Source organism: Oncorhynchus nerka, linkage group LG15 (genome assembly GCF_034236695.1).
Source record: "Oncorhynchus nerka isolate Pitt River linkage group LG15, Oner_Uvic_2.0, whole genome shotgun sequence".
NCBI classification, from domain to species: Eukaryota; Metazoa; Chordata; class Actinopteri; order Salmoniformes; family Salmonidae; genus Oncorhynchus; species Oncorhynchus nerka.
In genome coordinates, this window is record NC_088410.1 from 30,849,967 (window position 1) to 30,875,754 (window position 25,788).

Below are 25,788 nucleotides of genomic sequence, written 5' to 3' on the forward strand. Positions count from 1 at the left end.
GGGTGTGGCGACAACGCCATTAATTAATTATGACACAATGATGTGTTTATAATGCGACAACCCAGTAATGCTGTTTACTAAAACACTCTCACCCTCAAGGTAATAGCCGTAAATAGGCAGTCATTAATTGAAGCCAAATATTTGGAGTTCTCATTAGGTGTTTAAGTATTCATTGAGATTCATGAGATGGTACATCCCATATACACAGAAAGAGCAACTTACATTTACATTTACATTTAAGTCATTTAGCAGACGCTCTTATCCAGAGCGACTTACAAATTGGTGCATTCACCTTATGACATCCAGTGGAACAGTAGTGCATCTAAATCTTTTAAGGGGGGTGAGAGGGATTACTTTATCCTATCCTAGGTATTCCTTAAAGAGGTGGGGTTTCAGGTGTCTCCGGAAGGTGGTGATTGACTCCGCTGTCCTGGCGTCGTGAGGGAGTTTGTTCCACCATTGGGGGGCCAGAGCAGCGAACAGTTTTGACTGGGCTGAGCGGGAACTGTACTTCCTCAGTGGTAGGGAGGCGAGCAGGCCAGAGGTGGATGAACGCAGTGCCCTTGTTTGGGTGTAGGGCCTGATCAGAGCCTGGAGGTACTGAGGTGCCGTTCCCCTCACAGCTCCGTAGGCAAGCACCATGGTCTTGTAGCGGATGCGAGCTTCAACTGGAAGCCAGTGGAGAGAGCGGAGGAGCGGGGTGACGTGAGAGAACTTGGGAAGGTTGAACACCAGACGGGCTGCGGCGTTCTGGATGAGTTGTAGGGGTTTAATGGCACAGGCAGGGAGCCCAGCCAACAGCGAGTTGCAGTAATCCAGACGGGAGATGACAAGTGCCTGGATTAGGACCTGCGCCGCTTCCTGTGTGAGGCAGGGTCGTACTCTGCGGATGTTGTAGAGCATGAACCTACAGGAACGGGCCACCGCCTTGATGTTAGTTGAGAACGACAGGGTGTTGTCCAGGATCACGCCAAGGTTCTTAGCGCTCTGGGAGGAGGACACAATGGAGTTGTCAACCGTGATGGCGAGATCATGGAACGGGCAGTCCTTCCCCGGGAGGAAGAGCAGCTCCGTCTTGCCGAGGTTCAGCTTGAGGTGGTGATCCGTCATCCACACTGATATGTCTGCCAGACATGCAGAGATGCGATTCGCCACCTGATCATCAGAAGGGGGAAAGGAGAAGATTAATTGTGTGTCGTCTGCATAGCAATGATAGGAGAGACCATGTGAGGTTATGACAGAGCCAAGTGACTTGGTGTATAGCGAGAATAGGAGAGGGCCTAGAACAGAGCCCTGGGGGACACCAGTGGTGAGAGCACGTGGTGTGGAGACGGATTCTCGCCACGCCACCTGGTAGGAGCGACCTGTCAGGTAGGACGCAATCCAAGCGTGGGCTGCGCCGGAGATGCCCAACTCGGAGAGGGTGGAGAGGAGGATCTGATGGTTCACAGTATCGAAGGCAGCCGATAGGTCTAGAAGGATGAGAGCAGAGGAGAGAGAGTTAGCTTTAGCAGTGCGGAGCGCCTCCGTGATACAGAGAAGAGCAGTCTCAGTTGAATGACTAGTCTTGAAACCTGACTGATTTGGATCAAGAAGGTCATTCTGAGAGAGATAGCGGGAGAGCTGGCCAAGGACGGCACGTTCAAGAGTTTTGGAGAGAAAAGAAAGAAGGGATACTGGTCTGTAGTTGTTGACATCGGAGGGATCGAGTGTAGGTTTTTTCAGAAGGGGTGCAACTCTCGCTCTCTTGAAGACGGAAGGGACGTAGCCAGCGGTCAGGGATGAGTTGATGAGCGAGGTGAGGTAAGGGAGAAGGTCTCCGGAAATGGTCTGGAGAAGAGAGGAGGGGATAGGGTCAAGCGGGCAGGTTGTTGGGCGGCCGGCCGTCACAAGACGCGAGATTTCATCTGGAGAGAGGGGGGAGAAAGAGGTCAGAGCACAGGGTAGGGCAGTGTGAGCAGAACCAGCGGTGTCGTTTGACTTAGCAAACGAGGATCGGATGTCGTCGACCTTCTTTTCAAAATGGTTGACGAAGTCATCTGCAGAGAGGGAGGAGGAGGGGGGGTGATTCAGGAGGGAGGAGAAGGTTGCAAAGATCTTCCTAGGGTTAGAGGCAGATGCTTGGAATTTAGAGTGGTAGAAAGTGGCTTTAGCAGCAGAGAGAGAAGAGGAAAATGTAGAGAGGAGGGAGTGAAAGGATGTCAGGTCCGCAGGGAGGCGAGTTTTCCTCCATTTCCGCTCGGCTGCCCGGAGCCCTGTTCTGTGAGCTCGCAATGAGTCGTTGAGCCACGGAGCGGGAGGGGAGGACCGAGCCGGCCTGGAGGATAGGGGACATAGAGAGTCAAAGGATGCAGAAAGGGAGGAGAGGAGGGTTGAGGAGGCAGAATCAGGAGATAGGTTGGAGAAGGTTTGAGCAGAGGGAAGAGATGATAGGATGGAAGAGGAGAGAGTAGCGGGGGAGAGAGAGCGAAGGTTGGGACGGCGCGATACCATCCGAGTAGGGGCAGTGTGGGAAGTGTTGGATGAGAGCGAGAGGGAGAAGGATACAAGGTAGTGGTCGGAGACTTGGAGGGGAGTTGCAATGAGGTTAGTGGAAGAACAGCATCTAGTAAAGATGAGGTCGAGCGTATTTCCTGCCTTGTGAGTAGGGGGAAGGTGAGAGGGTGAGGTCAAAAGAGGAGAGGAGTGGAAAGAAGGAGGCAGAGAGGAATGAGTCAAAGGTAGACGTGGGGAGGTTAAAGTCGCCCAGAACTGTGAGAGGTGAGCCGTCCTCAGGAAAGGAGCTTATCAAGGCATCAAGCTCATTGATGAACTCTCCGAGGGAACCTGGAGGGCGATAAATGATAAGGATGTTAAGCTTGAAAGGGCTGGTAACTGTGACAGCATGGAATTCAAAGGAGGCGATAGACAGATGGGTAAGGGGAGAAAGAGAGAATGACCACTTGGGAGAGATGAGGATCCCGGTGCCACCACCCCGCTGACCAGAAGCTCTCGGGTGTGCGAGAACACGTGGGCAGACGAAGAGAGAGCAGTAGGAGTAGCAGTGTTGTCTGTGGTGATCCATGTTTCCGTCAGTGCCAAGAAGTCGAGGGACTGGAGGGAGGCATAGGCTGAGATGAACTCTGCCTTGTTGGCCGCAGATCGGCAGTTCCAGAGGCTACCGGAGACCTGGAACTCCACGTGGGTCGTGCGCGCTGGGACCACCAGATTAGGGTGGCCGCGGCCACGCGGTGTGGAGCGTTTGTATGGTCTGTGCAGAGAGGAGAGAACAGGGATAGACAGACACATAGTTGACAGGCTACACAAGAGGCTACGCTAATGCAAAGGAGATTGGAATGACAAGTGGACTACACGTCTCGAGTGTTCAGAAAGTTAAGCTTACGTAGCAAGAATCTTATTGACTAAAATGATTAAAATGATACAGTACTGCTGAAGTAGGCTAGCTGGCAGAGGTTGCATTGTTGACTATGTAGGCTAGCTGGCAGTGTCTGCGTTGTTGACACTACACTAATCAAGTCGTTCCGTTGAGTGTAATGGTTTCTACTGTGCTACTGTGCTGCTATTCGGGGATAGCTGGCTAGCTAGCAGTGTTGATTTACGTTACGTTGCGTTAAAAAAACGACAATAGCTGGCTAGCTAACCTAGGAAATCACTCAAGACTACACAATTATCTTTGATACAAAGACGGCTATGTAGCTAGCTATGTAGCTAGCTACGATCAAACAAATCAAGCCGTTGTACTGTAATGAAATGAAAAATGTGATACTACCTGTGGAGCGAAGCGAAATGCGACCGGATTGTTGAGTGCTGAAGTTCTGTTACGTTAAGGACGACAAATAGCTGGCTAGCTAACCTCGGTAAATTAAGATAATCACTCTAAAACTACACACTCTAAACTACACAATTATCTTGGATACGAAGACAGCAAAGACAACTATGTAGCTAGCTAACACTACACTAATCAAGTCGTTCAGTTGAGTGTAAGTTGTGCTGCTAATCGGTAGACGGTGGACTAGCTAACGGTAGACGTTAGCTAGCTAGCTAGCTGCAGGGCGGTGTAGACTGCGTTAGGACGACGAAATACGATAATTACGCAATTATCTATGATACAAAGACGGCTATGTAGCTAGCTAAGAAGAAAAAATGCTAAGATTAGACAAATCAAACCGTTGTACTATAATGAAATGTAATGAAATGTAATACTACCTGCGGACCGAGTGCAGATGCGACCGCTCGCTCCAACCCGGAACTTGCCTGCAGACTTGCCATATTTACAGAAATTCGTGAAAGAATTATCTACCTTTCAAGTCATCTTTCAAATAAGCTTAGATATTGTAAAGATGCCATTTTTTGATAGTAAAATAAAAACCCATTAAGAGTACAACGAGTATATCTGGGAAACACATTTTTATCTGCGTTTCAAATTTGAATCACTACCTTGCTATTTAAAAAAACTCAAGCACGCATAATTTACATCAAATCATTCCACATGAATTGAGTCTTATTATCAGACAATGATCAATCTGAAGTCCTGAGAATCACATGCTTCCCCACAAAAACCAAAACTTATCTTCCCTCTTGCTATTTTTACCCAATTTAAACAGAAAATGTGCTGGACAGCTATTCGATGAGAGGGTGCTCCAAACTCCGCACTTTTAACATCAAACATTTGAAGATTGCAAATATTCATGATGATAGGAATCTTTTAGGAAGAGGAGCATAAATACCTCCGATATATTACAAGTATGTCAACAGGATGAGAGAGAGAGCGAGAGAGAGAATCATTCCATGGACTACAGCAGCAGACGAGACAGTCACAGTACCTTGAACTGTGTCCAGCAACAGCAGATCTAGTCCGAATTTAGTGTTTTTTCTATATGCAGTACTTCTCTGGTGTATTCGTCCTATTTAGAAGGAGCTCATGAAAACTGTATTCACTCCACCAGTGGGTGTCTTGTGGAAGAATAAGCAGTGGAAGAGAGGGAGTATGACATGGTGATATAAGGCTGAACAGGGCTTTTCCTCTCTCTCTAGCGTGGGTCCAGACATCACTGCCCTGGGACAGGGGGATCACAGGTTCACAGACTGCAGACTGCCCCACCTGTTTCCTCCAGGTTTCTTTCCTGTTCCCTACGGAGACACCAGAGAGGTGAGTTCCAGGAGAGTTCCAGGAAATGAGATGGAAATTTATCACACAAGCAGAGGCGCAAGTACACACACACACTATAGTCCCTCTTCACACACGCACACACACACACACACACACACACACACACACACACACACACACACACACACACAATTCCCTGAGCAGCTGATGCAGCCGAGAGCTCCTTCAACTCCTCTCCACAGAGAGAGACAGAACTCTCATGACTAATTCTGTAAGGCTTAACTATGCTGACCTCCCGACCTCTATCACTGTCATGCCCAAAGTTTCAAAATATTTGGCGAACCCTTCACATAACATTCATTGGCCATGAAATGTGATTATTCTTTAAGGCGGTGATGAAGACATTTTGGCGAGCGTTGACGAAAACAGACGCATTATTCCTTTCCCCAAAACAACAAAAAACAAAAATCACAACTAAATTAATATGATGCATATTAGGCTCGAATTACGTATGCCTACTCTTTGGATCTCAGTCCAGACATCTGCGACAAAAATATTTTGTATCATCTTTCCGGGTGATGTGACTTATAACATATTACTCTAAGCCTCATCTCTCGCTAATGGTTTTTGACAATCTAGGGAATCAGACGGTATTTAAATTTTGGCAGGGCTCTACAATGCAGAGCGAAAGGATATGTACTGTATGCTTTCAATGGAATACTCTATTCAATTTATAAAGCCATGAGGGTTTAGGTTTAGTGAAGGGTGACGACAAGCATGGAAACCATGGTCATGTTCATTAGGGCAAGCAACGGAAAACATTTTCAAACGAATTGCAACGGAAAACAAAAATGAGCATTTTTGATTGGACGCGTCCGGGAAGTACCTCTCCACTTCAGTCTGTTTATATCCGTTTGGAATAAAGCCCATGTGAAAAGGAATCTGTGACTGGTCTCCATTTTACAGCACCCACCAATGGCTTACTACTGTAGCCTATATGCGTGAGGCTTATGGAAGCATTGACACATTTTGAGGTGTAATCCAACCATTAAATGTTTCATTAATTCATACATTTGCTGAATATTGATGAGCATAATTTATTAATTAATTAATTTATTAATTTATTTGCCTCCAATACCCTACTCAACAAATTGGATGCAGTCTATCACAGTGCTATCCGTTTTGTCACCAAAGCCCCATATACTACCCACCATTGCGACCTGTACGCTCTCGTTGGCTGGCCCTCGCTTCATACTCGTCGCCAAACCCACTGGCTCCATGTCATCTACAAGACCCTGCTAGGTAAAGTCCCCCCTTATCTCAGCTCGCTGGTCACCATAGCATCTCCCACCTGTAGCACACGCTCCAGCAGGTATATCTCTCTAGTCACCCCCAAAACCAATTCTTTCTTTGGCCGCCTCTCCTTCCAGTTCTCTGCTGCCAATGACTGGAACGAACTACAAAAATCTCTTAAATTGGAAACACTTATCTCCCTCACTAGCTTTAAGCACCAACTGTCAGAGCATCTTACAGATTACTGCACCTGTACATAGCCCACCTATAATTTAGCCCAAACAACTACCTCTTTCCCAACTGTATTTAATTTATTTATTTATTTTGCTCCTTTGCACCCCATTATTTTTATTTCTACTTTGCACATTCTTCCATTGCAATACTACCATTCCAGTGTTTTACTTGCTATATTGTATTTACTTTGCCACCATGTCCTTTTTGCCTTTACCTCCCTTCTCACCTAATTTGCTCACATTGTATATAGACTTTTTTTTTTTTTTTTTTTTTTTTACTGTATTATTGACTGTATGTTTGTTTTACTCCATGTGTAACTCTGTGTCGTTGTATGTGTCGAACTGCTTTGCTTTATCTTGGCCAGGTCGCAATTGTAAATGAGAACTTGTTCTCAACTTGCTTACCTGGTTAAATAAAGGTGAAATAAATAAATAAAATAAAAAAAATTGTCGTAAATGGCCTACGGCTGTAGGGTTAGGAGGAACATCACACACGCTAAACACAGAATACGGCGACATCCTAATGGCTAAATGAGATTAATCTTTTTTTTATTTTCTTTTTTAATCTAATGGGTTCATTTGAGCACAGTTCTAAGAAAACAATACATCCATAATCATCTGAATAAAGTAATATTATCTCTAATCAACAAAGATCATGTTTTTGATTAGCGAACAGAAGCTAGATTGCGTCAGTCCAATAATCTACTAAGAAAAATTACTCACCTCGCGTACAATCATCCACTGGTCTTGTAAAACATGCTTCTATAAAGCACTCGCAACCCCTTTTAAAACCAATGCCGTCACACCACCATGTCCAGCAAGGATTTTACTGCATTCAATAAAACCATGTCTTGGAAATCATTTCTCACTATCAAAGCTCCAGCTATAATTACAAGTGATAATTGTTTTTAGCTCTACAGAGACAGTGATAGGATGGGATTATATTACATGAGAAAGAATAACTGTTGACTGAAGATTCTATCGATATTTCATAATGTAATTAACCTAGTGTAATACTATACTACCAGTTCCTACAAGGCGAGCACTCAGACTGGCACTAGAAGGAAGTCTAGGACAGACTGAAGTCGAGTCTCAAATGGCACCCTATTTATTATTTCTGGAGAGAAGAAGTGCACCATATAGAGAATAGGCTGCCAACCTGATGAAATCTGTCAGAGGACAAATAAAGTTAATCTATCAAATGTGAACAGGAATCTACATGCTTGGTGGCAGCGGTGGGATCCAGGCAGGGGCAGAATAGAGCGACCATATAAAACCCATCCAAAATGGAACAAATGAAACCCATCCAAAATGGAACACTTCTATTTAGTACACTATAACACTATATACACTGAACAGGAAGCTACATGCTATCTTACATTTGGTGGCAGCAGTGGGATCCAGGCCTGGATATATTATGGACAGACCATATAGCTAGTTGGACCACATATCAAAAACCAACAGACACCAATGAATGTTCTGAAATGGTGTCGGATGAGATGAGAGGACATGGGGGTGAGGAAGATATAGTACTCTGGCTGTCTAGATGAAGATTTAGAAGATATAGTCCTGTAGCTGTCTTGACGAAGATATAGTAGATATAGTACTGTAGCTGTCTAGATGAAGATATAGTAGATATAGTACTGTAGCTGTCTAGACGAAGATATAGTAGATATAGTACTGTAGCTGTCTAGATTAAAATATAGTAGATATAGTACTGTAGCTGTCTAGATTAAGATATAGTAGATATAGTACTGTAACAGTTTAGATTAAGATTTAACATAAATAGTACTGTTGCTGTCTAGATGAAAACATAGAAGATATAGTAGATATAGTACTGTAACTGTCTAGATGAAGAGACAGAATATATAGTACTGTAGCTGTCTAGATGAAGATATAGATATAGTAAATATTTGTATGAAAATAACAAAAATCAACAACTAAGACATAAATAGAACAAGTTCCACAGACATGTGACTAACAGAAATTGAATGATGTTTCCCTGAACAAAGGGGGGGTCAAATTCAAAAGTAACAGTCAGAATCTGGTGTGGCCACCAGTTGAATTAAGTATTGCAGTGCATCTCCTCCTCATGGACTGCACCAGATTTGCCAGTTCTTGCTGTGAGATTTTACCCCAATCTTCCACCCACTTGTTGTTGATTCTTCACAAAAAAATACAGTTTTATATCTTTATGTTTGAAGCCTGAAATGTAGCAAAAGGTCGCAAAGTTCAAGGGGGCCGAATACTTTCGCAAGGCACTGTATATAGTACTGTTGCTGTCTAAATGAAGATATAGTACTGTAGCTGTATACATGAAGATATACTAGATATAGTACTGTCGCTGTCTAGATGAAGATATAGCGGATATAGTACTGTAACTGTCTTGATGAAGATATAGTACTGTAGCTGTCTAAATTAAGACATAGTACTATAACAGTCAAGAGGAAGATAGCCTCCAGTACCATATCTACTCTGTCTCAATGAAGATACAGAAGATATAGTTCTGTAACTGTCTAGGTAAATATATAGAATATATATAGTACTGTTGCTGTCTAAATGAAGATATAGTACTGTAGCTGTATACATGAAGATATAGCGGATATAGTACTGTAACTGTCTTGATGAAGATATAGTACTGTAGCTGTCTAAAAGGCGATCTAGTAGATATAGTACTGTAATTGCCTAGATGAAGATATAGTACTGTAACGGTCTAGATGAAGATATAGCAAATATAGTACTGTAGCTGTCTAGATGAAGATATAGTACTATAAAGATCTAGATGAAGATATAGCAAGTAAAGTACTCTAGCTGTCTAGATGAAGATATAGTAGATATAGTACTGTAGCTGTCTAGATGAAGATAGAGGATATACAGTAGAAATGTAGCTTTTTAGATGAAGATATAGTAGATATAGTACTGTAACTGTCTTGATGAAGATAGAGGATATAGTACTGTAACGGTTTAGATATAGAAGATATAGTTCTGTAACTGTCTTGATGAAGATATAGTACTGTAACGGTCTAGATGAAGATATAGAAGATATAGTACTGTAACTGTCTTGATGAACATACAGTAGACAGTACTGTACCGGTCTAGATAAAGATATAGCAGATATAGTATTGTAGCTGTCTAGATGAAGATATAGTAGATATAGTATTGTGACTGTCGAGATTAAGATATATCAAATCAAATGTAATTGATCACATATATGTGATTAGCAGATGTTTTTGCGGGTGTATCGAAATGATTTTGCTTCTAGCTCCGACAGTGCAGTAGTAACTAACAAGTAATATCTAACAAATTACACAATATATACCCAACATACACAAATCTAAGTAGGATTGACGAACAATGTCAGAGCGGAACGGACTAAGATACAGTGGAATAGTACAGAATACAGTATATACATATGAGATGAGTAATGCCAGATATGTAAACATTATTAAATTGACTAGTGTGCCATTCCTTAAAGTGGCCAGTGATTTCTAGTCTATGCATATAGGCAGCAGCCTCCAATGTGCTAGTGATGGCTGTTTAATGGGGAGAACCGGTTGAAAGTTTGTCGGCTGAATGAGCGACACCGGTTGAGCATTCCTACAGCATTTCCCTCCAGAAGCCACGAGAAAGTTGTCCGGCTGCGGGCACTGTGTCGAGGGGATTTATACTACTATCTGTACTTACTGGTGGCACAGAGGCGATTGCGTCTGAAGCTGGGCTAGCAGGACAGCAATCCTTGCCGTAAGGCGATCGTTATCCTGTATATTATGACTACAGAGACTGCAATTAGAAGGCATCATGTTAATGTTACTACTTAGATTCGGCTGGTGGAGGTCCTGACGAACCACGTCCAGATAAAGCATCCTGAGCGAAAAAGTTGAATGACATTTTTTTTTTTAAGTTGAGTGACGGAAAAACAAAAAATATAAACGGTAATTAAAAAGTAAAAAGCGTAAAGTTGTTGCGTAGCAAAATAAGGTTAGCAACAAAACACACAGCAGCACGTGAACAAGTCTGCAAGTTGTGACTGGAAACATTCATAAAAATACAAGTGTTATACATCGGTTTAAAGATTAACTTCTTGTTAATCCAGCGGCTTTGTCAGATTTCAAAAAGGATTTACGGCGAAAGCATACCATGCGATCATCTGAGGACAGCGCCCCGCATACAAACATTTTACAACCAAGTAAAGGAATTACAAAAGTCAGAAATAGCGATAAAATTAATCACTTACCTTTGAAGATCTTCATATGGCTGCAGTCACAAAAGTACAAGCTACACAATAAATGTTTTTTTTTTAATAAAGTCCCTCTTTATATCCCAAAAACTCAGTTTTGTTGGCGCGTTTTGTTCAGTAATCCACTGGCTCAAAGGCCGTCAAAACATGCAGACGAATACATCCTATTAGTACCAGTAAAGTGCGTTGAAACATGTCAAACAATGTTTATAATTAATTCTCAGCTTGTCAATTGTCTAAATAAGCGATAATATTACAACCAGACAATAGCATATACAAATAGCATAAAAAAAACAATGAAGGTCACACACTCGGTTACGAGCAAAACCAGCACTGCGTGATTCTACAGTCCACTGAGAGAAAGGTCTCATTCTTCTTCATTTTTCAGAAAACAAGCCTGAAACAATGTCTTAAGACAGTTTACATCTAGTGGAAGCCATAGGACCCGCAATTTGGGTCCTAACCCATTAGATACTGTATGGGCATTCAATTGAAAATACCCACATCAAAAAAATCCCACTTCCTCGATGGATTTTCCTCAGGTTTTCACCTGCCATATTAGTTCTGTTATACTCACAGACATTATTATAGAGTGTTTTCAATCCAAATCTACCAATTAGATGCATATCCTGGCTTCTGGGCCCGAGTAACAGGCAGTTTACTTTGGGCACGCTTCTCATCCAGATGTCGAAATACTGACCCCAAGCCATAAGAGGTTAAGCAGCGAGTCGGAGTCAGAGGCCGAGCCTTCTCTGGTCTCTGCTCCTCCCGTTACGGGGTCTGAGACGCTGAAGCCTCCCACCATTAGCTTTGACAAATGAAAACCCTAGTCATTGGTGACTCCATTACCTGCAGTATTAGACTTAAAATGAATCATCCAGCGACCATACACTGTTTACCAGGGGGCAGGGCTACCGACATTAAGGCTAATCTTTAGATGGTGCTGGCTAAAGTTAAAACTGGCGAGTGTAGAGAGTATAAGGATATTGTTATCCCTGTCTGCACCAACGATGTTAGGATGAAACAGTCAGTGGTCACCAAGCACAACATAGCTTCAGCATGTAAATCAGCTAGAAAGATGTGTCGGCATCGAGTAATTGTCTCTGGCCCTCTCCCAGTTACGGGGAGTGATGAGCTCTACAGCAGTCTCACAACTCAATCGCTGGTTGAAAACTGTTTTCTGCCCCTCCCAAAAGATAGAATTTGTAGATAATTGGCCCTCTTTCTGGGACTCACCCACAAACAGGACCAAGCCTGGCCTGTTGAGGAGTGACGGACTCCATCCTAGCTGAGGGGTGCTCTCATCTTATCTATGAACAAAGACAGGGATCTAACTCCCCTAGCTCCACAATGAAATAGGGTGCAGGCCAGGCAGCAGGCTGTTAGCCAGCCTCCCAGCTTAGTGGAGTCTGCCACTAGCACAGTCAGTATAGTCTTTTCAGCTATCCCCATTGAGACAGTGTCTGTGCCTCGACCTAGGTTGGGCAAAACTAAACATGGCGGTGTTCGCCTTATCAATATCACTGGAATAAAGACCTCCATTCCTGCCATTATTGAAAGAGATCATGATCCCTCACATCTCAAAATAGGGCTACTTAATGTTAGATCCCTCACTTCCAAGGCAGTTATAGTCAATGAACTAATCAGTGATCATAATCTTGATGTGATTGGCCTGACTGAAACATGGCTTAAGCCAAATGAATTTACTGTGTTAAATGAGGCCTCACCTCCTGGTTACACTAGTGACCATATCCCCCGCACATCCCGCAAAGGTGGAGGTGTTGCTAACATTTACGATAACAAATTTCAATTTACAAAAAAAAACAGACATTTCCATATTTTGAACTTCTATTCATGAAATCTATGCAGCCTACTCAATCACTTTTTATAGCAAATGTTCCTCACTGAGTTCCTATCAGACCTTGTAGTCATAGCAGATAACATTCAAATTTTTAGTGACTTTAATATTCACGTAGAAAAGTCCACAGACCCAGAACAAAAGGATTAATCGACTCAATGGGTTTTGTCCAACATGTCTCCGGACCTACTCACTGGCACAGTCATACTCTGCACCTAGCTTTGTCCAATGAAATAAATGTTGTGGATCTTAATGTTTTTCCTCATAATCCTGGACTATCGGACCAATATTTTATTACCTATGCAATCGCAACTATTAATCTGCTCAGTCGTGCTATGAATTCTCAGACAACCCAAAGATTCCTTGATGCCGTCCCAGACTCCCTCTGCCTACCCAAGGACGTCAGAGGACAAAAATCATTTAGCCACCTAACTGAGGAACTCAATTTAACCTTGTGCAATACCCTAGATGCAGTTGTGCCCCTAAAAACTAAAATAATTTGTCATAAGAAACTAGCTCCCTGGTATACAGAAAATACCCGAGCTCTGAAGCAAGCTTCTAGAAAACTGGAACGGAAATGGTTCCACGAGCTTGGAAAGACAGTACCATGCTGTATCGAAGAACCCTCACTGCTGCTCGATCATCCTATTTTTCCAACTTAATTGAGGAAAATAAGAACAATCCAAAATGTATTTTTGACATTGTCACAAAGCTAACTAAAAAGCAGCATTCCCCAAGAGAGGATAGCTTTCACTTCAGCAGTAAAAAATTCATTAACTTCTTTCATTCATTAACACGAAGTGTTTTAGTACTATTTCTCTTGACACAATGATAAATAATCATGGCCTCTAACTATACTGAAAGGAGCTGCTTCCTGTGTTTGACCCTCCTATGTTGAACATAATAAACGGCTCTCTATCCACCGGATGTGTACCAAACTCACTACAAGTGACAGTAATAAAGCCTCTCTTGAAAAAGCCAAACCTTGACCCAGAAAATATAAAAAACTAATCAGCCTATATCGAATCTCCTATTCCTCTCAAAATGTTTAGAAAAGCTGCCTCCCCGAAGACAAAAAAACAATGTATACAAAATACTTCAGTCTGGTTTTAGACCCCATCATAGCACTGAGCATTTGTGAAGGTGGTATATTACCTTTTAATGGCGTCAGACCGAGGCTCTGCATCTGTCCTCGTGCTCCTAGACCTTGCTGCTTTTGATATCATCGATCACCACATTCTTCTGGAGAGAATGGAAACCTAAATTGGTCTACACGGACAAGTTCTGGCCTGGTTTAGATCTTATCTGTCGGAAAGATATCAGTTTGTCTCTGTGGATGGCTTGACAAATCAACTGTAAATTTCGGTGCTCCTAACGGTTCCTTTTTAGGACCATTATTGTTTTCACTATATATTTTACCTCTTGGGATATCAATCGGTAACATAATGTTAACTTTCACTGCTATGCGGATGACACAACGCTGTACATTTCGATGAAACATGGTGAAGCCCCAAAATTGCCCTCGCTGGAAGCCTGTGTTTCATACATAAGGAAGTGGATGGCTGCAAACTTTCTACTTTCAAACTCGGACAAAACAGAGATGCTTGTTCTAGGTCCCAAGAAACAAAGAGATCTTCTGTTGAATCTGACAATTAATATTTATGGTTGTACAGTCATCTCAAATAAAACTGAAGGACCTCGGCATTACTCTGGACCCTGATCTCTCTTTTGACGAACATATCAAGACTGTTTCAAAGACAGCTTTTTTCCATCTACTTAACATTGCAAAATTCAGACATTTTCTGTCCAAAAATGATGCAGAAAAATTAATCCATGCTTTTGTCACTTCTAGGTTAGACTACTGCAATGCTCTACTTTCCGGCTACCCGGATAAAGCACTAAATAAACTTCAGTTAGTGTTAAATACGGTTGTCAGAATCCTGACTAGAACCAAAACATTTGATCATATGACTCTAGTGCTAGCCTCCCTACACTGGCTTCCTGTTAAGGCAAGGGCTGATTTCAAGGTTTTACTGCTAACCTACAAAGCATTACATGTGCTTGTTCCTACCTATCTTTCCGATTTGGTCCTGCCGTACATACCTACACGTACGCTACGGTCACAAGACGTAGGCCTCCCAATTGTCCCTAGAATTTCTAAGCAAACAGCTGGAGACAGGGCTTTCTCTCATAGAGCTCCATTTTTATGGAATGGTCTGCCTACCCATGTCAGAGACACAGTCTCAACCTTTGAGTCTTTATTGAAGACTCATCTCTTCAGTGGGTCCTATGATTGACTATAGTCTGGCCCAGGAGTGTGAAGGTGAATGGAAATGCACTGGAGCAACGAACCACCCTTGTTGTCTCTGCCTGGCCGGTTCCCCTCTCTCCACTGGGATTCTCTGCCTCTAACCCTATTACAGCGGCTGAGTCACTGGCCTACTGGTACTCTTCCATGCCGTCCCTAGGAGGGGTGCATCACTTGAGTGGGTTGAGTCACTGACGTGGTCTTCCTGTCTGGGTTGGCGCTCGCCCTTGGGTTGTGCCATGGCGGAGATCTTTGTGGGCTATACCTCGGCCTTGTCTGAGGATGGTAGGTTGGAGTTGAAGATATCCCTCTGGTGGTGTGGGGGCTGTTCTTTGGCAAAGTGGGTGGGGTAATATCCTGCCTGTTTGGCCCTGTCCAGGGGTATCATCGGATGGGGCCACAGTGTCTCCTGACCCCTCCTGTCTCAGCCTCCAGTATTTATGCTGCAGTAGTTTGTGTCGGGGGGCTAGGGTTAGTCTGTTATATCTGGAGTATTTCTCCTGTCTTATCCAGTGTCCTGTGTGAATTTAAGTATACTCACTCAAATTCTTTCTTTCTCTCTCAGAGGACCTGAGCCCTAAGACCATGCCTCAGGACTACCTGGTATGATGACTCCTTGCTGTCCCCAGTCCACCTGGCCATGCTGCTGTTCCAGTTTCAACTGACCTGAGCCCTAAGACCATGCCTCAGGACTACCTGGTATGATGACACCTTGCTGTCCCCAGTCCACCTGGCCATGCTGCTGTTCCAGTTTCAACTGACCTGAGCCCTAAGACCATGCCTCAGGACTACCTGATATGATGACTCCTTGCTGTCCCCAGTCCACCTGGCCGTGCTGACATGTTGCACTATTATTTGACCATGCTGGTCATTTATGAATATTTGAACATCTTGGCCATGTTCTGTTATAATCTCCACCCGGCACAGCCAGAAGAGGACTGGCCACCCCTCATAGCCTGGTTCCTCTCTAGGTTTCTTCCTAGGTTTTGGCCTTTCTAGGGAGTTTTTCCTAGCCACCGTGCTTCTACACCTGCATTGCTTGCTGTTTGGGGTTTTGGGCTGGGTTTCTGTACAGCACTTTGAGATATCAGCTGATGTAAAAAGGGCTATATAAATACATTTGATTTGATTATGACTATTTCTGTATTTTGAATTTGATGCTCTGCCATTTCACCGGATGTTGTCGAGGTGGGTCGTTCGCGGAACGCCTGCGCCAGAGAGGCTAACAGTCTGATGGCCTGATTGAAAAACAGATTCCGTTTCTCGGTCCCAGCTTTGATGCACCTGTACTGACCTCGCCTTCTGTATGAATGTGGGGTGAACAGGCAGTGGCTCTGGTGGTTTATGTCCTTGATGATCTTTTTGGCCTTCCTGTGACATCGGGTGCTGTAGGTGTCCTGGAGGGCGGGTAGTTTGCCCCCGGTAACGTGTTGTTCAGACCGCACCACCCTCTGGAGAGCCTTGCGGTTGCCGGTGTTGTGGCAATATTCAGTCAATAATATTTCTCAAATACCAGAGCCTGTGAGTTCAAATAGACGTTCATTACAAAGTAACAAGAACCTAGTTAGTTCATGAAACAACTGATCTCTCCAGTCCCAGTACTTTGCTTTTATACAGTTTTACCCCTACATAACGTAGTCACTCCACTTTATGTAAATGATTAATACCTTTTAGCCTTGGCCACCCTAATCTTGTTGCCTTTCTTATTGGTTCAGACATTAGGGCGTAGATTCTATTGGTGGCATGACACATAGACATGCACACTCCTACAGCAGGTCTAATGGTGCCTGTTACTAATTAGCTAATGTTCCTGTCCAAATGTCTTCACAGGTTCAGGCCGATGTTGTCTATGTAAGATTAACCCATGTGCATGTCCTTCACAAGATCAGATATGGCCCAGACCAGACAGGTCCGTGTTGGTCTACCTTGCATCATCAACGTGGATTCTGCTTACGTTCTGTTTTTACATGTCTAATTTTTTACATTTTTAAATTGCACCTTTATTTAACCAGGTAGGCAAGTTGAGAACAAGTTCTATTTTACAATTGCGACCTGGCCAAGATAAAGCAAAGTTACACGTGGAGTAAAACAAACATACAGTCAATAATACAGTAGAAACATGTCTATATATGATGTGAGCAAATGAGGTGAGATAAGGGAGGTAAAGGCAAAAAAAGGCCATGGTGGCAAAGTAAATACAATATAGCAAGTAAAACACTGGAATGGTAGATTTGCAGTGGAAGAATGTGCAAAGTAGAAATAAAAATAATGGGGTGCAAAGGAGCAAAATAAATAAATAAATAAATAAATAAATACAATAAATACAGTAGGGAAAGAGGTAGTTGTTTAGGCTAAATTACAGGTGGGCTATGTACAGGTGCAGTAATCTGTGAGCTGCTCTGACAGTTGGTGCTTAAAGCTAGTGAGGGAGACAAGTGTTTCCAGTTTCAGAGATTTTTGTAGTTCGTTCCAGTCATTGACAGCAGAGAACTGGAAGGAGAGGCGGCCAAAGGAAGAATTGGTTTTGGGGGTGACCAGAGAGATATACCTGCTGGAGCGCGTGCTACAGGTGGGTGATGCTATGGTGACCAGCGAGCTGAGATAAGGGGGGACTATACCTAGCAGGGTCTTGTAGATGACATGGTGATGGTTATCTCCATGTTGATCCAGCTTTGTACATTCAGCCTTCATTCTGCTTACACATGTCTAATATTTAACCTTATATTGATTTTACTTTCAACTTCAAAGAAAACAGTATTTTTTTATTTTACTAGGCAAGTCAGTTAAGAACAAATTCTTATTTTCAATGACGGCCTAGGAACAGTGGGTTAACTGCCTGTTCGGGGGCAGAATGACAGATTTGTACCTTGTCAGCTCGGGGATTTGAACTTGCAACCTTCCGGTTACTAGTCCAACGCTCTAACCACTAGGATACCCTACAGTATAGGTACTTTATAATCACAATAGGACTGGAGATTCTCCAACACCGGTGGTGCAGTTGCCGTACCAGGCGGTGATACAGCCCGACACGATGCTTTCAATTGTGCACATGTAAAAGTTTGTGAGAGTTTTAGGTGACAAGCCAAATGTATTTAGCCTCCTGAGGTTGAAGAGGCTCAGTTGCGCCCAAAGTCTAAATTGCACCTGGGCTAGAATAATTCATTATGGCCTTTCTCTTGCATCTCAAAGATGATGGTGCAACAACAACAAAAAAGCTTGTTTTTAGTTGTTGTTGGTATTAATCTTTTACCAGATCTAATGTGTTACATTCTCCTGCATTCATTTCACATTTCCACAAACTTCAACGTGTTTCCTTTCAAATGGTATCAATAATATGTATATCCTTGCTTCAGGTCCTGAGCTACAGGCAGTTAGATTTGGGTATGTTATTTTAGGCAAAAAATTTTTTAAAAGAGGCAGATCCTTACTAGGTGACTGACAGAGTGGTTGATGACAATATCATCAGTTAAACCAGGTGACTGACGGAGTGGTTGATGTTCATATCATCAGTTAAACCAGGTGACTGCTGGAGTGGTTGATGTTCATATTGTCAGTATGAGAAAACCACCAGTGAATGATTCTGAGAGGACCAGGACTGTGTCTGAAAGCGCTAAGTAAACGATATAGGAAACAGAGCTCAGACGGTCTAAGTGGCCCACTATATAGAGAATACTGTGCCATTTCAGGCAAACATAGCACAGCATATAGGGAATAGGGTAACATAACTAGATGACGTACTCGTAGGACAGCTTGGTGTGTGGGTACATGATGGGGAAATAGCTTGGTGTGTGTTTAGAGAGCCACATGTTACCTTCTGCCAATCCCCCTCCCCCTGTCTCTTTGTTCTGGAAGTAGGGTACACAGAGCAGAGCTCCAGCACAGCACCAGTCTGCATGCCAAGAGGCAAATGTGCCATTTCAGAGAGCACTGGTGTGTGCGCCATAGCTGGTCAAACACAGAACAGACACAGAACCCACCCCTCCCGTCCTCCCCTATTCAACCAAATGGCTAAGGGTTGCCACTCAGCCACTCTTACCCTATAAGAGCTGTCACCGTGCATGTCACAGTGCACTCCACAACCAGGGCTAAAAGCCTTGCTTCTGAATAGGGGACCTTATGTACTGACAACAGCACATGTGCCTACTCCAGGGCCTAACAAAAGAGGCAGTCACAGTCTAGGATAAACATGTTTGCCACCAAGATCGTAGACACTTACTTCGGTATATTCGGTGCTCTATACGGTGTCGTATCTGAGTGCTGTTGCAGAGAATGTTCGATTACTGTATGAACACATTATACACGTTCTCTGACTATTGTTCTAACATCATGTAAATGTCACCAAGTGTACAAAACATTATTAGGAACACCTCCCTAATATTGAGTTGCCACCCCTTTTGCCCTCAGAACAGACTCAATTTGTCGGGGCGTGGACTCTACAAGGTATCGAAAGCGTTCACAGGGATTCTGGCCCATGTTGACTCCAAATCGTCCCACAGTTGTGTCAAGTTGGCTGGATGTCCTTTGGGTGGTGGACCATTCTTTATACACACAGGAAACTGTTGAGCGTGAAAAACCCAGCAGCATTGCAGTTCTTGACACACTCAAACCAGTGCGCCTGGCACCTACGACCATATCCCGTTCAAAAGGCACTTAATTCTTGTCTTGCCCATTCACCCTATGAATGGCACACGTACACAATCCATGTTTCAATTGTCTCAAGGCTTAAACATCCTTCTTTAACCTGTCTCCTCTTCATCTACACTGATTTGGATTTAACAAGTGACATCAATAAGGGATTATAGCTTTCACCTGGATTCACCTGGCCAGTCTGTCATGGAAAGTGCAGGGGCTCCTAATGTTTTGTCCATTGTCTGTCACAAGTGGTGCTTTAGGCTGATCCATTGCATTCGGACTGAAAGTTTGCATGACTATAACTGAGGCCGGCTTTCTCTCTAAAGCATGTTAATTGGATGTATTTAAAAAACACCTGCTAAGTCCTATAAATAGGTGAGTTTGAGAGAGTTTTTATTGGGATATTCAGTGTTTGTATCCCAATGACTGTGTGTGCACAATCACTTGTATTAGTGTTTCTCTTCATCTCTTTTTCAGTCATTGCTTTCCATAATATAATGGTCATTACATTGCTCAACACCACCGCAACAGCTGCACGTCATTAACTAACTCCAGTGCTGTCGGCTTTTACAAATGATACGACAAGTGATTTTCTGCCCTACGTGACAGTCGCTCCAAATGGAACTCTACATTCCGGTTCAATACTTTTCTGCTATTGAGTTTCTATTATGACAGGTGTACACTTTACCGGGGCCATGTAGCACATAAGAGATGATTTGGAGTGTCACACAGTGGCCACAGAGTGTGTATGTGTGTACAGATGTGGCCACTCACCAAATATTCCATCCAAGCAGCCCTCAATTACAGTGATATAGTGCCATACAGGACAACAAACACCAACGTCCCTCTTTTTTTCTCTGTTTTGTTCACCCTAGCGCCCACTTTGAAGAAAAAATAAAAACATTGCCTTTGATAATACACTTACACCGGGAGCATAATGTATTCCTGACATGGCAAAAGACTTGAGTAATTCTGGAGTAACTCAGCCGTAATACAATCAGTGTTTAACTTACTGTGCTTGCGTTTGAATATTAGTCATTTTCCATCTATTGATTCCTTTAAAAGTGAATTTGTGCTTCTGTGTCGTCTTAGGTGCTGCTTGCCAGGCAAAGCCTTCAGGTATTATGCTTTTATTATGGTAAAGTCAGTTGAAAGCAACTGTTTGCTTTCAAAATAATTGTTGGTTTGAAAATCAAGGTTTGCATGGAGAAAGTATACCGATTTTTTTTTAAATGACCTGGATGATGGGGACAGTCTAGGAAGACAATAACATGGGTTATGGGGACACTCCAGCAACCTTCTTCCATAACCTTCTTCCATACAGCTTCTACAGCATCTGAAGGCCGTCAGACTGTTAAATAGTCACCATTACCCGGCATCCGCCCAGTACCCTGAATTTAAGTCACTGCAACTAGCCGGCTACCACCCAGTTACTCTACCATGGGACCTTAAAGGCTGCTGCCTTATGTACATACATGGAACACATCACTTTACTCAAGTTTACACACTGTTTTACCCACATGATACGTATACTGTTTTATGGTCAAGATCAAAACTATTTAACTATTGCTGTACATATACCATTCTTCAGATATACTACATATTCTATCCATATAATCTCCATATTATCTATACATCCAATCGCGCACACACACACACACACACAGTGTATTTATACTCCGGACTCCGACATCCTAATATTTCTATATTTCTTAATGACATCATTTCTCTTTTAACAGTAATGTATATTGTTGTGAATTGTTAGATATTACTGCAATGTTGGAGCTGGAAACACAAGCATTGCTACACCCACAATAACATCTGCTAAATATGTTTATGCGACCAGAGGGATTTGAGGGAACAAGGTGGAGGAGATAAGGGAAAATCTCTCAGGATCTTCTGAGACTCAGTCGTCTGCAACTGTATTGTGGATCTGAATGTTTTGAACTTAATTGAATTAGATAAAGGCCTATAGCAGTCATCCGACATTTAAAAGAGGAGGAGGAAAGATAAGAGAAAAAGCCACTTTTGGCTTTCATATCATCTCTCCCCAGGCAGACAGATGGAGGAAAGGGGTATACAGACTCTTCCCAGCAGGTAGAGTGGCAGGTATCACTACCAACTCCCCACCCGCGACACACACACACACACACACACACACACACACACACACACACACACACACACACACACACACACACACACACACTAAACCTTCCCGACCAGATCAGCATCACTAACCCTATGCTAAACCGTCCCAACCATTCTAGACACAACGATAAGCATTCTACAAGTGACATCATTTAGGTTTGATGATGGTACTGCTATTTGGATTTTGGGAGGTAACTTCACTCTGTCAGGGATCATCGCAAGGTCAGTTGGGTTGTTAGCGCTATTCTGGAAATTGATATCATTCAAATGCATATAATTCAAATGCATATGTTCTCTCATCTTCTTCGCATCCACTTTTGAGCCGTATTCAAGGCATCTATGGGGTCTTATTGACGTTCTACAATTCACTGATTATTTTAAGGATCACTTGAATTCTGCTCTACATCCTTCACGACTCATTCCTCTTTCCACTAGAATACCTTGGCAGAGGATAATTTTGCCCCAGGCGTTGAGATAATGAATTCTATATGTAGTACGATAAAATGTGAAACGTCAATAACACAGGTGCAAGATGTCTGCCTCCATTGTGAAATCATGTTTGGCAGTTTGTTTTTCAGAAGAAAGGATGGTTTCCATGGCAAACTACTGTTTTTTTTCTTTTCTCTTCATAACATATTTCATTCTTCTCCTGGATGAATACCTACCTTCCAATCTTCCTTTCTTTGCTTTAAAGACAATATCATTTGTTCCCCTGCAATTAGCTTTTAAAAAGGCATTTCTCAGACGCTATTGACTTGTTGGTTTATCTTTTCGCTATAGAGATGGAGGCAACACAAATAAAAGTCATTATCACCAGCGTTCTCTTCACTATGCTCTACCTTTTTCTACAAGCAATTTGTCTGTGTTTGCTGCCATTTCTTCCCAAGATTGAATGTTACATTTAGTGCCGATCTCGGCCACCCTGGCAGTCTGACAAATGAAGACAATAGGCGGTTTGGGAGACACCTAGTGCAACAGTTATTGAAGTTGATCACTTATAATTTGCATATAGATAAGGCACTCTTCGCAGACTAAATGTTTAGCATATAAATTAGATTTGTACATTTTTTACTGAAAGGCCGAAATGTATTGAGCGGAAAAAGTCAAACAAATCTCTGTGGTATGGGTGTTTGAAAAGTTTATGATTGAATAATTGTAAAGATGTCAGGATGTTTGTTCGGGGCATTAATGGCTGTCCGCAATTGCCCTAACCACTTTGGCCTCAGTGTTGATCCATACCCTCCGCAGTGCCTTGCAAAAGTATTCATCCCCCTTGGCATTTCTCCTATTTTGTTGCATTACAACCTGTAATTGAAATGGATTTTTATTTGGATTTCCTGTAATGGACATACACAAAATAGTCCAAATTGGTGAAGTGAAAAAAAAAACTTGTTTAAAAAAACCCCAGAAAAGTGGTGGGTGCATATGTCTTCAACCCCTTTGATATGAAGCCCCTAAATAAAGATATGGTGCAACCAATTACCTTCAGAAGTCACATAATTAATTAAATAAAGTCCACCTGTGTGCAATCTAAGTGTCACATGATCTCAGTATATATACACGTGTTCTGAAAGTCCCCAGAGTCTGCAAATCCACTAAGCAAGGGGCACCACCAAGCAAGCGGCACCATGAATACCAAGGAGCTCCCCAAACAGGTCAGGGACAAAGTTCTGAAGAAGTACAGATCAGGGTTGGGTTCTAAAAAAATATCTGAAACTTTGAACGTCCCACAGAGCACCATTAAATCCATTATTAAAAAACGGAAAGAATATGGCACCACAACAAACTTGCCAAGAGAGGGCCGCCCACCAAAACTCACGGACCAGGCAAGGAGGGCATTAATCAGAGAGAGGCAACAAAGAGACCAAAGATAACCCTGAAGGAGCTGTAAAGATTCACAGCGGAGATTGGGGTATCTGTCCATAGGACCAAACACTCCACAGAGCTGGGCTTTATGGAAGAGTGTCCAGTTAAAAGCCATTGCAAAAAAATAAGCAAACACATTTGGTGTTCACCAAAAGGAAGGTGGGAGACTCCAAACATATGGAAGAAGGTACTCTGGTCAGATGAGACAAAAACTGAGCATTTAGGCCATCAAGGAAAATGCTATGTCTGGCACAAACACAACACCTCTCATCACCCAGAGAACACAATCCACACAGTGAAGCATGGTGGTGGCAGCACTTGAGTGGTTTAAGGGGAAACATTTAAATGTCTTGGAATGGCATAGTCAAAGCCCAGAACTCAATCCAATTGAGAATCTGTAGTATGACCTAAAGATTGCTGTACACCAGCAGGAAAGAATCGAACTTGAAGGAGCTGGAGCAGTTTTGCCTTGAATGGGCAAAAATTCCAGTGGCTGTCACGAATATTACCGAAGGTGACTCCCCTTCTTGTTCGGGTGGCGCTCGGCGGTCGTCGTCGCCGGTCTACTAGCTATCACCGATCCGTTGTTCTGTGTTCCTTTGGTTTTGTCTGATTGGTATCACCTGTTTCTTGTTTGGTTGTTAGGGTGGGGTTATATATAGCTTGTTCAGCCCGCTTCTGTTTCGTGCGGGCTTGTTCGTCTGTTTTGTTTGTATTTTGGGTTTCGCGCTGTCCGGTTATTATTTCTGTTCATTTGTTTTCCTACTTTTGTTCATGTTATTTTTCCTGGACATTAAAGCGTGGGTTTTCCCACATCTTTTGCTCTCTGCGCCTGACTCCACACCTCCTCACTCATCTGTCGTAACAGAAGCCCGCACCACGATATGGAGTCAGCAGGAGCAGCTACCACTCCTCTTCCCACAATGGAGGAGAGAGTCCTTCATCACACGTCCATCCTCCATCGCCTAGGATCAGCGATGGATCAAATGATGGAGAGGATGGATCGTTGGGAGAGGAATGGTCTCCCTACTACCCCACCAACCCTCCCACCAGCAACTCTACCATCTCCCCCATCTGGATCCGGTTCCAGCGCACTGCGCATTACGCCTCCGAGGGAGTACGATGGAGCAGCGACGGGGTGCCAGGGATTCCTGCTTCAACTAGACCTCTACCTGGCCACCGTTCGGCCGGCTCCCTCGGACGAGGAGAGCGTGTGGGTCCTCATCACATGCCTTAAGGGTAGAGCCCTGGAGTGGGCTAATGCGGTCTGGAACGGGCCCGGCTCAGCGAAGGACAATTACCCGGAGTTCACCCGCCGTTTCAGGGCCGTGCTCGATCACCCTCCAGAGGGTTGAGCGGCGGGTGAGAGATTGTTCCATCTCAAACAGGGGACGAGGAGCGCGCAAGACTTTGCGCTGGAGTTCCGCACCTTGGCCGCTGGAGCAGGGTGGAACGACAGGGCCCTGATAGACCATTACAGGTGTAGCCTGAGAGAGGACATCCGCAGGGAGCTGGCCTGTCGGGACACTACACTTAGCCTGGATGGACTGATAGACCTGTCGATCCGGTTGGACCATCTGCTAGTTGCTCGCGGACGTTCTGAAAGGGTCCTGTCAGTTCTACCTCCTGACCCTCCTGCTCCTATCCCGATGGAGCTAGGAGGGACCGCGTCTAGGGAGATCGGAGGAGGAAGCTCCTCCTGTACCAGTTGTGGCCGGAGAGGGCACACGTCTGGTCGGTGCTGGAGGAATTCATCTAGGAATCGAGAAGGCAGGCAGAACACTCCTCGGTCACCCCAGGTGAGTAAGCACCACACTCTCCCAGAGTTTCCTGTTGGTCACATGTTCTTATTAATTTGTTTCCTTAATTATTCTCCTTCTATCCAGCATAAGGCACTGGTAGATTCAGGCAGGTGTGTAGAGGTTTCCATCGGTGTGACAACGGTAGAGAGTCCAGACCAGGTTTCCACCGTGCGCATTCCAGCTGAGTATGACGATTTGGCTATCGCTTTCAGTAAAAAGAAGGCGACCCAATTACCACCCCATAGGCAGGGGGATTGCGTGATAAACCTCCAGGGTAACGCTGCACTCCCCAGGAGTC